We start from the raw sequence: 10,624 nt of genomic DNA on the forward strand, positions 1-10,624 counted from the left end.
TTGTTTTCTAGATTTGGGTCACAGCTTGTTATTAGGGTGACGGTGGGTCCTGAAGTCAGACCTGTTGAGAACCACTGGTTCAGTTGTCACTCAAAATAAGGAAGACAAGATTTTGAACATGGAAGGAGAACAAGGGAGAGCCCAAACGTTAGATAAGAAATTCCAACTTGATCAAAAAGCCCTTCCCTAAAGCCTTTTTTTAATTTAATCTTATATGTTACAAAAAGAGGGTCCACCCACAGAAAAGCAAAAGAACAGCAGCATGATTGGCCAATAATGACAATGATGTAAACAGTGCATCATAGTCAAAACAACAAACAACAGTGAGGCATTTTAGTCAAAATACCAAACTGACATCCTGTGTGATCTCCTTTGCAAGTGTCCAATATTAAAAGCAGAATAAACTTATAAACATCCAAATGAACAATATAAAAAAATCATGTTTTGAAACAATGACATCAGTGTACTACTGTATTCCCAAGTTTGTCTTTACTTATCCTTCTGTCAACAATCACAGCTGTTAAGAAGAGCAGGATAACCGTAACTGGATAAATGTATATATTGCTTTTTAATACATGTACAAACACGTTAAAATTTCCGTTTTCAGACTAATGCTAACACATAACATTTGTGTTAAGTAACTCTTTAGGTTGACTACCAATTAGGGCTGTACAATTTTGGAGAAAAACCTAAATGCGATTTTTCATTCCAGTATTGAAGTTTCAATGTGATTTTTTTTTTGTGTGAGGTTTTTTTTGTGAGTACTGAACTCTCCAGTTGTCCTCAGGGCATAATGACCCGCCACTGTGCTGTTAAAAACCCAGAAAAGTACTATTAAATTGTACTTAAGTTAAGTCACGTTTATTTGTATAGGCCATGATCACAGAATGTCTCGAAGAACTGCATAGGCCACAATTACACAGTCACCTAATCTGAAACTAACATGCTCAATGTTATATCTTTTACAAAATTTGTCAAAAAACGAAATGTTTTTATTCACAATCTCATGTAACCTGTATAATTACAGAACTGGTCCTTAAAACAAAAATATTGGGGTTAATCATGTTGAGATCTTATAAACTTAAGATAACAGCGATCTCTTCTGGAGAGCTTTGTTATGGTTGCCGTCTGTTCACACAAGGCTCAAACCGCAGTGTTTCACGATTATACAATCACATTATGTCACAGTGTGATATTGTTTCGATTTTGGTTAATCGTGCAGCCCTACGACCAATACAGCTTTTTCCGTCAGCATTTAGCTGTTCCCTGAAGTTTACCACCAATAATCCAGTTATTCAATTTTCAATAGCTTTTTTGGTAACTTCTATTACACACTTGTGTCTCTTCACATAGACCTTACTTGAAAATCTTTTGTCACAAACATTACAAGTGAATGGTTTCTCTTCCACATGACTTCTACCATGATTGATTAAACTTGATTTACTGGAGAAGCTTTTACCACAAACTGAGCAGTCAAAACCATCCTCCGATAAGTGTGTTCTTTTATGCTTGGATAAATTTGTCCTTACCGAGAAACTTTTGCCACAAACGGAGCACGTAAACGGTTTCTCACCTGTGTGTGTTCGAGTGTGCTCAACTAAGCTAGTGTTTTCCGAGAACTTTTTTTCGCAGACAGAGCAGGCAAAAGGTTTCTCTCCCGTGTGTTGTCTGCTGTGTCTCGTAAGTTTTGACTTCACAGAGAAGCTTTTGCCGCACACAGAGCAGGCAAAAGGCTTCTCTCCAGTGTGTATTCTTGTGTGTTGTGTCAAATTGGACTTTTCAGAGTAACTTTTTCCACAAAACATACACGCAAAAGGTTTTTCTCCCGTGTGTGTCCTAATGTGTCTTGTTAGATGTCCGTTTTCCGTAAAGTTTTTGCCGCAGACTAAGCAGGTATATGGTTTCTCTCCTGTGTGGGTTCTTGTGTGTTTGATCAAAGTGCCTTTCTCAGTGAATCTTTTACCACAGACTGAGCAGGCAAATGGTTTGTCTCCTGCATGTACTCTAAGGTGAATTTTTAAACCCTGCTTTGAGGTAAAAGTTTTCCCGCACTCAGAACATTCCATGCATGTGTCATCAGCGTGAAGAAACGTCTCCTCACTTTCAGACCTCTCGTCCGTCTCGTCCTCATTGTGAGAACTTTTGTCATCATTGTCTGTTAAGGGAGGTAAGTGGCCATCTTGTGATCCTCTCCAGTGGTCAGCATTCCCTTCTGTCATGTTACTTGAGCTGCTCCTTGGAAACTCTGCCCCTCCTTCTTCCTCACTCTCAACTTTGACCTCGTCTTGTCTTTTCAAAAGGACAGATGACATGGGCACCTTGATGATCTCTTCCTCTTCTTCCATTTTAATGTAAAGGTGCTCTTCATCCTCCTTGTCTTCCTTTTTAATATGAGGAGTCTCTGGTTTCTGTTGTTCAATATGGATTTGATTTTCTCTGATTTCTACAAAAACAAAAGAAATACAATGGATTTGTATAATTGCCAGCAGTGTGGCCAATAGATACTGTACTCTTGCATTAAACATCTTTCCCTGAGAAAAACTTTGTACAGTGGTACGTCTTTATATGAGCACCTATAAACAAAGTTTTGGTATATGTTTTTTTTAAAAACAATACATTTTGCCTGTGAAACAAAGAAAACAAGTTCACGAACAGTCCCATGTGTTATAAAAATGTTTTGTGTGTATGTTAATTTACGGTTACAGTTACTTTAATTTTAGGTGTACAGTAAGTGTTTACATATCCTCAACAGTCTCTCGATCTCAAACCTGTCAACCTCAGTCAAGTGCTTCCCTGTATCAATGGTTGTAATTCCCCTAGATGTAAGTGAAAATTAGTCTTAAAAACACAACGCGGCACCCAATTCCTGACAGTAAAACCGCCTATGTAGAATACCGGTACAATATTAGCAATCAACGATGAGGTTGCTGTATGCAACTAGGGACAGAAACGATCCAGGTGAGAACCGAAATGGGAAAAACAAGATTGCTCTTTAAAAAGTTTTCCGTACAAAGATTGTTACATGGTGTACATAATGTAAAATGATCAAAAAATGTATAAAATGCAGCACTCATATTAAAATCGCCTTTTATTTTGTCAATATCATCTTATTGTATGTTTTTATGTTTGATTACCATTTGGATGTGTTTAAGGATCAGGAAGATGTGTTTAATAGCTATTTACGATTCACTTGGATGCTTTTGAGAGGACAGGAATGGACAATTAGTTTTTAATGAATTCATATCTGAAAATTTGCTTGTTACACATGGAATTTGGGCTACAAAAACTGCTGTACTTCACTTTACTCAAGCCACTCAAACTATGAGGAAATCAATTGTACAGTAATCCCTTGATATAACACTGTTTACTTTACAAGGTTTTTCTACTTCACAGACCTGCATCGGCTGATCAGCTAAACAGTCTACCGGCTTATTATTATTTAAATGTACAGTATTTCTTTTGTAAAAAAAAAATTAAAAAACAATGATACAGTGTTTTTCTTTTTTTAAACAATTGTTTAAGTCAGTCTTAGTGTGTTATTTGGTTTTAGTTTATAATAGGGTATTTTATTGTATAATAATTGTAAAAAAAAAAAGTTTCTACTTCACAAGTTTCACCTGTCAAGGGCTCCTTTTGGTATCTGACACCGGCAATAAACAAGGGATGACTGTAATTTGTTACCCAGTAAGAAATTTATGTGATCTTCCGTGCTCACATCCTTAAACTGACTGCACGGCCTCATAAACTGAAATTGATCTTGCCTGTCAAATAAGCAAGACAATAGACCTAAGAATGTCACTTAAGGCCACTTCTGACTATAAAATAAAACAAACCTGAGGTTATATAATTGTGACTAATTATTGAAAAAGAAATAAAAAGAACTTATACTATCATGACTGAATATAGGCAGTGTCCCATTTTAATATTACAACAAAAGCCATAAACCTTTCAAATGTTTATTTTTGTAGTGAAAACACTAAGGAAAGTTAGCAAGGGAAATACTTCCCAAACGGGATGTTTAAGTGAAGCTATTAGGATATTCTCGATTAGGACTGCAACAATAAGTTGTTGATGCTGACAAAAAAACGATAATAGTACTGTCGCCAGACACGATTTTCCAAACAGAGAGAGGCAGCTCCACATAAATACAATCTCTGCTGAGAGTCGCTCATGCGCACTCGCCAATAGTGTCTCTGTCTCAAGTAGTAACATAAAAATACAGAAATGGCGGCGTCAACATCAACTATGCGTACCAAAACTTCTCAAGTTTGGGAGCATTATCATCTGGAAACAGTAAATAAAAAGATTACTTGCGTATCATTGCAGAAGATCTGTGATGCACAAACATTTAGAGAGCACGTCAGACAGTTGGACAAAACAGTCTTACTCGCCTCGAAACGTTCAAGCCAATGGTGTTTTGATTACATGCATTGTACATATTAAGTGCGTATATTTTGCTATAAAAGAGTGTTTTTTGCGTTAACCAGACAGACTTACTTGATATTGAATGAATGCAGTCCGAAGAAAAAACGTCAGTTGCTGAAATGGTTTGATTTCAAACTATTGAGAATCGTAAAGTACGTTTGTTACAGACTTTGCCATTGACCTCTGAATATACTTCACAAATGGTCATCATGTTTGTTTTATTTGTTCTACGACAGCTATTATGCATCTTATTGGTTTACAGGGATTTAAAAATGTACTTGATTTTAATTTATGATTAATTTGTCTGTCCCTAAAAATGTACAGAGGTCAAGTTATAGACTTATGTGACTACTGACCGGGCACAGTGCCTCATAAGTTTTAGTGTGCTAGCACATTTGCCTAACACGCGAAAGGTCTCCGGTTCGAGACTGGGTGGAAACATATGTTGGCCTGGAGAATGATGGGCGTCACACCAACCTGTAATTGCCCAAGACACACCACAGGAAATGGTGCCCCTACGACACTACTGATTAAGCGATCCAACCGACGAACCAACAAATCAACAGTATGTTCGATACAAAAATGTATTTTCATTGTACCCATTTGTCTTATGTTTATTATAATTTTCTACATCAGGACATAAACTTCACACTAATTTTATTTAACAACATAATCAGATGATTTGACTTATCGTTTTACTAGTCGGTGACTAATTGACTATGCTGTAAAATCTAGGTTTAAAACACACTAATGTTCTATACCTTATGAATGACCAATATTAGATGCTAATGTCTGTTTATTGTCAATTGATGCAACATCCATTGCAGTTTGGTTATCCCTGAAGGGGGTTACCTCATATATGGCCCCTGAACAGGGGATGGTGTAATAATACACCAATAGAGCCTATTGAGACTTCTTGTGATTAAGGGCTATGCCAATAAACATGACTCGACTTAATTTAGTCGTTAGTTTCAGCCCTAGTCTCGGTTAAAATTTCGTTAGGTAAAGTTTTAAGGTGTGAACTAGAAGAGTTGACGAAGCCTCGGCATAATTAAAATCGTTTTAATACGGTGACATCAACAAACAACTAGAAGCCAAAGAGCAATCCGTACGTCAGCGCCACCATTCCATCCCATGTGGAAGGAACCCAATTCAATACTTTCCCTAATTGCAATTCACAAACCTTCTCTTTGTTGCACCTCTCGAAAGTCTTTGCGGACAACACTGTGTAGCTGTCGATCATCTTCTTCTTTAACGCAACAAAGTGCCCCCACGTACTTGGATGTCTTCCTTGTGCACATTTTCAGACGGTGTTCTGAACACTTCCGCGCTGTATTCCAGCCAAGTGTGGGTTATATTAACGTCTCTCCTTTCGTTAGCACTTAGCAAGCTAACTGATAAGCTAAATAGAGCTATTTAACAGAAAAGCTACAAGGTGGCCAGTGCAGATTCCAAACGAGGTGGCCTCCATAACGCCAGGACAAGTAAGGCTTATTCCGGTGACGTGGAAGATCGGGGTTGGCCGATTAACAATTGACACGGAAATGCTTTGAAATGTTTTTTGTTCCCTTGAAAAAAAAACCGATTATTTTATGTTGTTGTTTGACTATTTCGAGTCAATTTTCTTTGTAATGATCCAAAGTATGTAGCCCGAAATTTTCCTCAATTAAACTTACTGTTACTTCAGAATACTAGGACTGGAGTAGGTGTAAAAGATAATGACTTGAGAAAATTGTAAGAAGTTGAAAATACAACACCATACCTGTCAACCTCCACGGCTCCATGCCCGTACAAACTGTCGTATTTTCCCGTACAAAATAATCGTACATCATATTTTTTTTTCTCGGAATAATGCATGATGGGAAATCCCCAGGCGGCAGACGCATGCGCACAGTCGCATCAAACCGCTTGCTTCGTTTGCAACGAAAAAAACAATCCCGAGATAGAGGCTTCCGCGGCTAACTCCTTTGACTTGATTGATTTGCCGTTTCGTGATAGTCGGTGTATACCGAATGGTACCCATTATTGACAAATTTGCGTTTTTCCGTACAGATTTCCTTGTACATCGTACTCGTCTAAAAATGCATAAAAAACGCACTTTGTACAGCAAAACCATACAGGTTGACAGGTATGCGACACTAGTACTGAGTAACTGTAGCAACGTCTTATTTTTTTCATTATTATTCTTATAACCATTCAATCAGATCATCAAATCATCAAAGTCCATCCAATCACCAATACATTACATTTAATTCAAAATAATATTAAAATAATTTAAGTAACTCCAAGTACAAACACTAATATAATAATAGTAGAAATCAAAGGGACTAGCACAGGGGTGGCGAACAAGTTTGACACAAAGAGCCGAAATTTTGAACTGTGAGAGTCAAAGAGCCACACCACGCACTGACCGCAGGGCAAACTGAGATAGACAACTCACTCGCTCATTCACATCTAGGGACAATTTGAAATGGCCAATCAACCTGACATGCATGTTTTTTGGGGAGAATGTGGGAGGAAACCGGAGTTCAGCAATGGCTTCAATGTAAGCTATAAAGCGGAGTAAGAGTACACTTTCTTCTTTACAAATCAACTTAAGTAAAAGTAAAAAGTATAGTGATTTAAAAATACTCCTATAAGTACAAAATGGTTCAAAACCGACTCAAGTACAGACTCCCCTACTTACGGACGAGATAGGTTCCGGACGATTGTTCGTAAGTTGAATTTGTAAGTTGCTTCAGTGCTATATTTTGTAAGGAATTTATGTCTAAGGTTTATATAAGTATGTTTAAGGCTTGTATAGTAACCTGTATTGTTTTGAAACTGAAAAATAAATGTTTGATAAAATAATATGCGGGCAGCACAGCGGCGCTTGGGTTAGCGCGTGTGGGGCACAGTTCTAAGGTCTTGGGAACCTCCTGTGTGGGTTCAAATCCAGCTACCGGATTTACTGTGCGGAGTTTGTATGTTCCCCCCCTGCTTGCGTGGATTTCCTCCGGGCACTCCGGTTTCCTCCCACATTACGAAGACATGCATTTCAGGTAGATTGGCCGGTCCAAATTGTCCCTAGGTGTGACTGAGCGAGTGAGTTGTCTGTCCCCGTGTGCCCTGCGATTGGCTGGCAACCAGTTGAGGGTGTCCCCTGCCTACTGCCCGATGATTGCTGGGATGGGCTCCAGCACCCCCGCGACCCTACTGAGGATAAGCGGTGCAGCTAATGAGATGAGAAAATAATATGCTCTATAACGTTACAAAGCATACAGTAGTAACAATTTCGTTGTCACAATATGTTAACCCATTTTGTAACAATGACAATAAAGTTATATTCTATTCTATTCTATTCTATTCTATTCTATTCTATTCTATTCTACTGAAAAACAAAGCTACCCATTAGGCGTTGACATTATTTGGTCTGTGAAGCCCTTTGAGACTCCTTGTGAACATGACTCAACTGTAAATATAAATAAAGTTAACTTACTTTTGGAAGAGTTAGGCCAGTTCCTCCTCCGTGGTAAACAGGTGGACGAAAAAGAAGCGATCCAACCATTTTCTCAACCGCATCAAGCTTTCTTATTCCACTTTCATTTCAAAAGACACAGCTTGCCTCTTCTTTACTCTTGACACCAACCATATTGAATGGATACACGAGATATTAAACAATAAAAACGTAGAGGTTCTTAGCGTTCTAGAGATACAGTGCAGTGTATATACACACAAACCAGGAAGTAGAAGTTGGATTTCTTCTTCGGGGTGGATGCTGGGTGACCTCTCACAGAGCCATGCGGCGAATAGAAGCACTACAGCACTGTCTTCTACTCGGAAAAAGGTGCACACAATACAAAATGTAACTTACAGCAATTTCCGAATATTTTTCGACATCCCGAAAAAAATGTTCTTATGTACTGTTGTTCGCAAGTCGAGTGTTCGTAAGTAGGGGAGCGTCTGTAAGTGTTCCTCGTTATTACCCACCTGCTAATGATGCAATGTATGTAACTGCAGGGTTTATTGTTCCCTTGAAAATGATTAATATCATATTGCTGTTTGACAGTCTCGTGCCAATTTTGTTTGAATATGATGTGATGAATTAAAAAAATGTATGCTTTTTCAAATAAATAGCGTATTTTCACGCCCGTATGGCACAAATAAGTCTTAAGATTTGATTCAAAAAGTCGGGCGCATCCTAATGGGCAGTGCGCCCTGCCTCTCATGCAGAGCAGTGGACGGCTAACCAGCTCGGTGGCCTTAGGAATGGGTGCCCGCTCCAGAGAATGGGAGATTACTGGTTCGGAACGTAGCTGAGTCAAAACTTACAACGTTTTCGGGTGAAATTTTATGTTTTTGGCAGATCATTCAGGTTTCCAACTATATAACTTCTATGCGTCTCCTGTGACTATTAGACATCTTTTGTTTAATTGCCAACATATCCCGCTCGCGCGGAAGAGAACGCATGACGTCACACTCGATGCATTGTTAGTGGAAGTGCTCATGGAACACAAAAGTTCACTTTCCATCCATTGAATGCTTTCTGTGTTTTCTTCCGCCATGGTGTGTTGACTTCTAATCGAAGGTTTGCAAGTTGGAGGCAGCTGAAAAACGGACTTCGACGAGTTCTTATCTCTGTGTTTATTTTGTTATCAATACTTAAATAAACCACAACCACACTCAGTTTTGCCCATGCTGTAATTTTTAATACCTACACTTGTATACCAGTGTGGTTATAAGGCGGTCGTGCACCGTATGAGGCATTCATTAAAGAAGTAGTACCAGCTTTGGAAAGTAGGCCTTTTAACAGGGATCGCATTATGGGTATGAAAATATGCTATCTATTCAACAATCCACACATATAAACAATATAACATAGACGTGCAAGTTTAGAACAAAGAAAACAACCACACATAAAAAGTCAGGGTAAAACACAATTCACATAAATATTTGAGGAAGGAGCTCTCGGTTTGGACCAATATGCATAACTCTAATGCAGTGAACACAGTATTTATTAAACAAGCAGCTACCAGGACAGGGAGAATTATGCTGATATTAGTATTTGCCAGAGTTTTTATGAATGTATTTACTTTTTTTCAATGTAAAGATCAATTTAGCCATAGCTTGTTCACATTTTAAACATTGATTGGCTGCAGGAGACAAAAGCACAGGTTTCTACCAGTGACTGCACTTGTGATTCTAATGTTGTTTACAAACACAATAACAGGAATGAAGCTGAAGTATGTGGATTTCTTGAAAAATCCAATTACAGAAAATAAAACACATTATTTGCTGTATAATAAATGTTTTCATTGCTTACTAAGTAAGAGTGCAGAAAATGTTAGTTTACAAAGCTTTTATTGTTCAATGACCAGACGTGGTCTGACCTTAACTCTTGGGGTTTTGGACCTGCTGTTTCCTGCAGAAACTTTTGCCACAAGTGGTGCACGGAAAAGGTTTCTCTCCAGTGTGTGTTCGTTGATGTGTTATCAGATACCCGCTTTGAGAGAATCTTTGGCCACAAACAGCAGAGGCAAAAGCCCTTTCTCCGCTGTGTGTCCTTGTGTGTCTTGTCAGATGGTCTTTGCCATAAAATATTTTATTACAAATTAAGCTGGCAAACGATTTTATTCCAGTGTGTGTTACTTTGTGTTTTTCCAAATTTGAGGCTGAGGAATAACTTTTACCACAACCTGAGTAGGAGAAAAGTTTCTCCCCCGTATGTGTTCTTGCATCTTTTTAAAACAACTTTTAAAGCAAATCTTTTACCACAAATTGAAGACAAAAGGTTTTTCTCCGGTGTGTGTTTTTGAGTGTTGTTTCAAAATGGATAAGGAATTGAATGCTTTACCACATTTTTTGGTTTGAACAAATTTATTGACACATGTTGAGCAGAAGAAGGGCTTTTCACCAGTGTGTACTCTCATGTGTTCCTTTAAGTAACACTTTTATTTTAAAATATTTCTTACACTCAGACCATTGAAAGAGTTGGGCTTTGTGATTGTTGTTTTTGTCACGATCGTCATTTGCCTCGTCATAAGGAAAGTCATCATTATTGTCCTCGCAGTCACCAAAATCAGCATCACCCGTGTCCTTAAAGTTTGACATTTCATTATGATGTGTTTGTGACAGTCTACAGGGCACCACTTTACCTTTAGTCTTCACATTTGGACTCAAGTTGATGCATGGAGGCTCCACCCATCTATTTGATTTACTC

The 10,624-nt window shown here is 38.2% G+C and overlaps 1 pseudogene across 1 annotated transcript; it reads right to left on the reverse strand.

The window, feature by feature from the left end:
- Positions 1-1,642: 1,642 nt before the first annotated feature.
- LOC148374402 (uncharacterized) lies at positions 1,643-5,928 on the reverse strand (annotated as a pseudogene). The gene is made up of 2 exons (XR_015850496.1): positions 5,609-5,928; positions 1,643-2,443 (listed from the first exon to the last, which is right to left on the reverse strand). The product of XR_015850496.1 is annotated as an uncharacterized LOC148374402 (transcript).
- Between the last annotated feature and the right edge of the window lie 4,696 nt (positions 5,929-10,624).

The sequence above is a fragment of the Urocampus carinirostris genome, chromosome 1, assembly GCF_059441175.1.
Source record: "Urocampus carinirostris isolate Australia breed hairy pipefish chromosome 1, RoL_Ucar_1.0, whole genome shotgun sequence".
NCBI lineage: Eukaryota > Metazoa > Chordata > Actinopteri > Syngnathiformes > Syngnathidae > Urocampus > Urocampus carinirostris.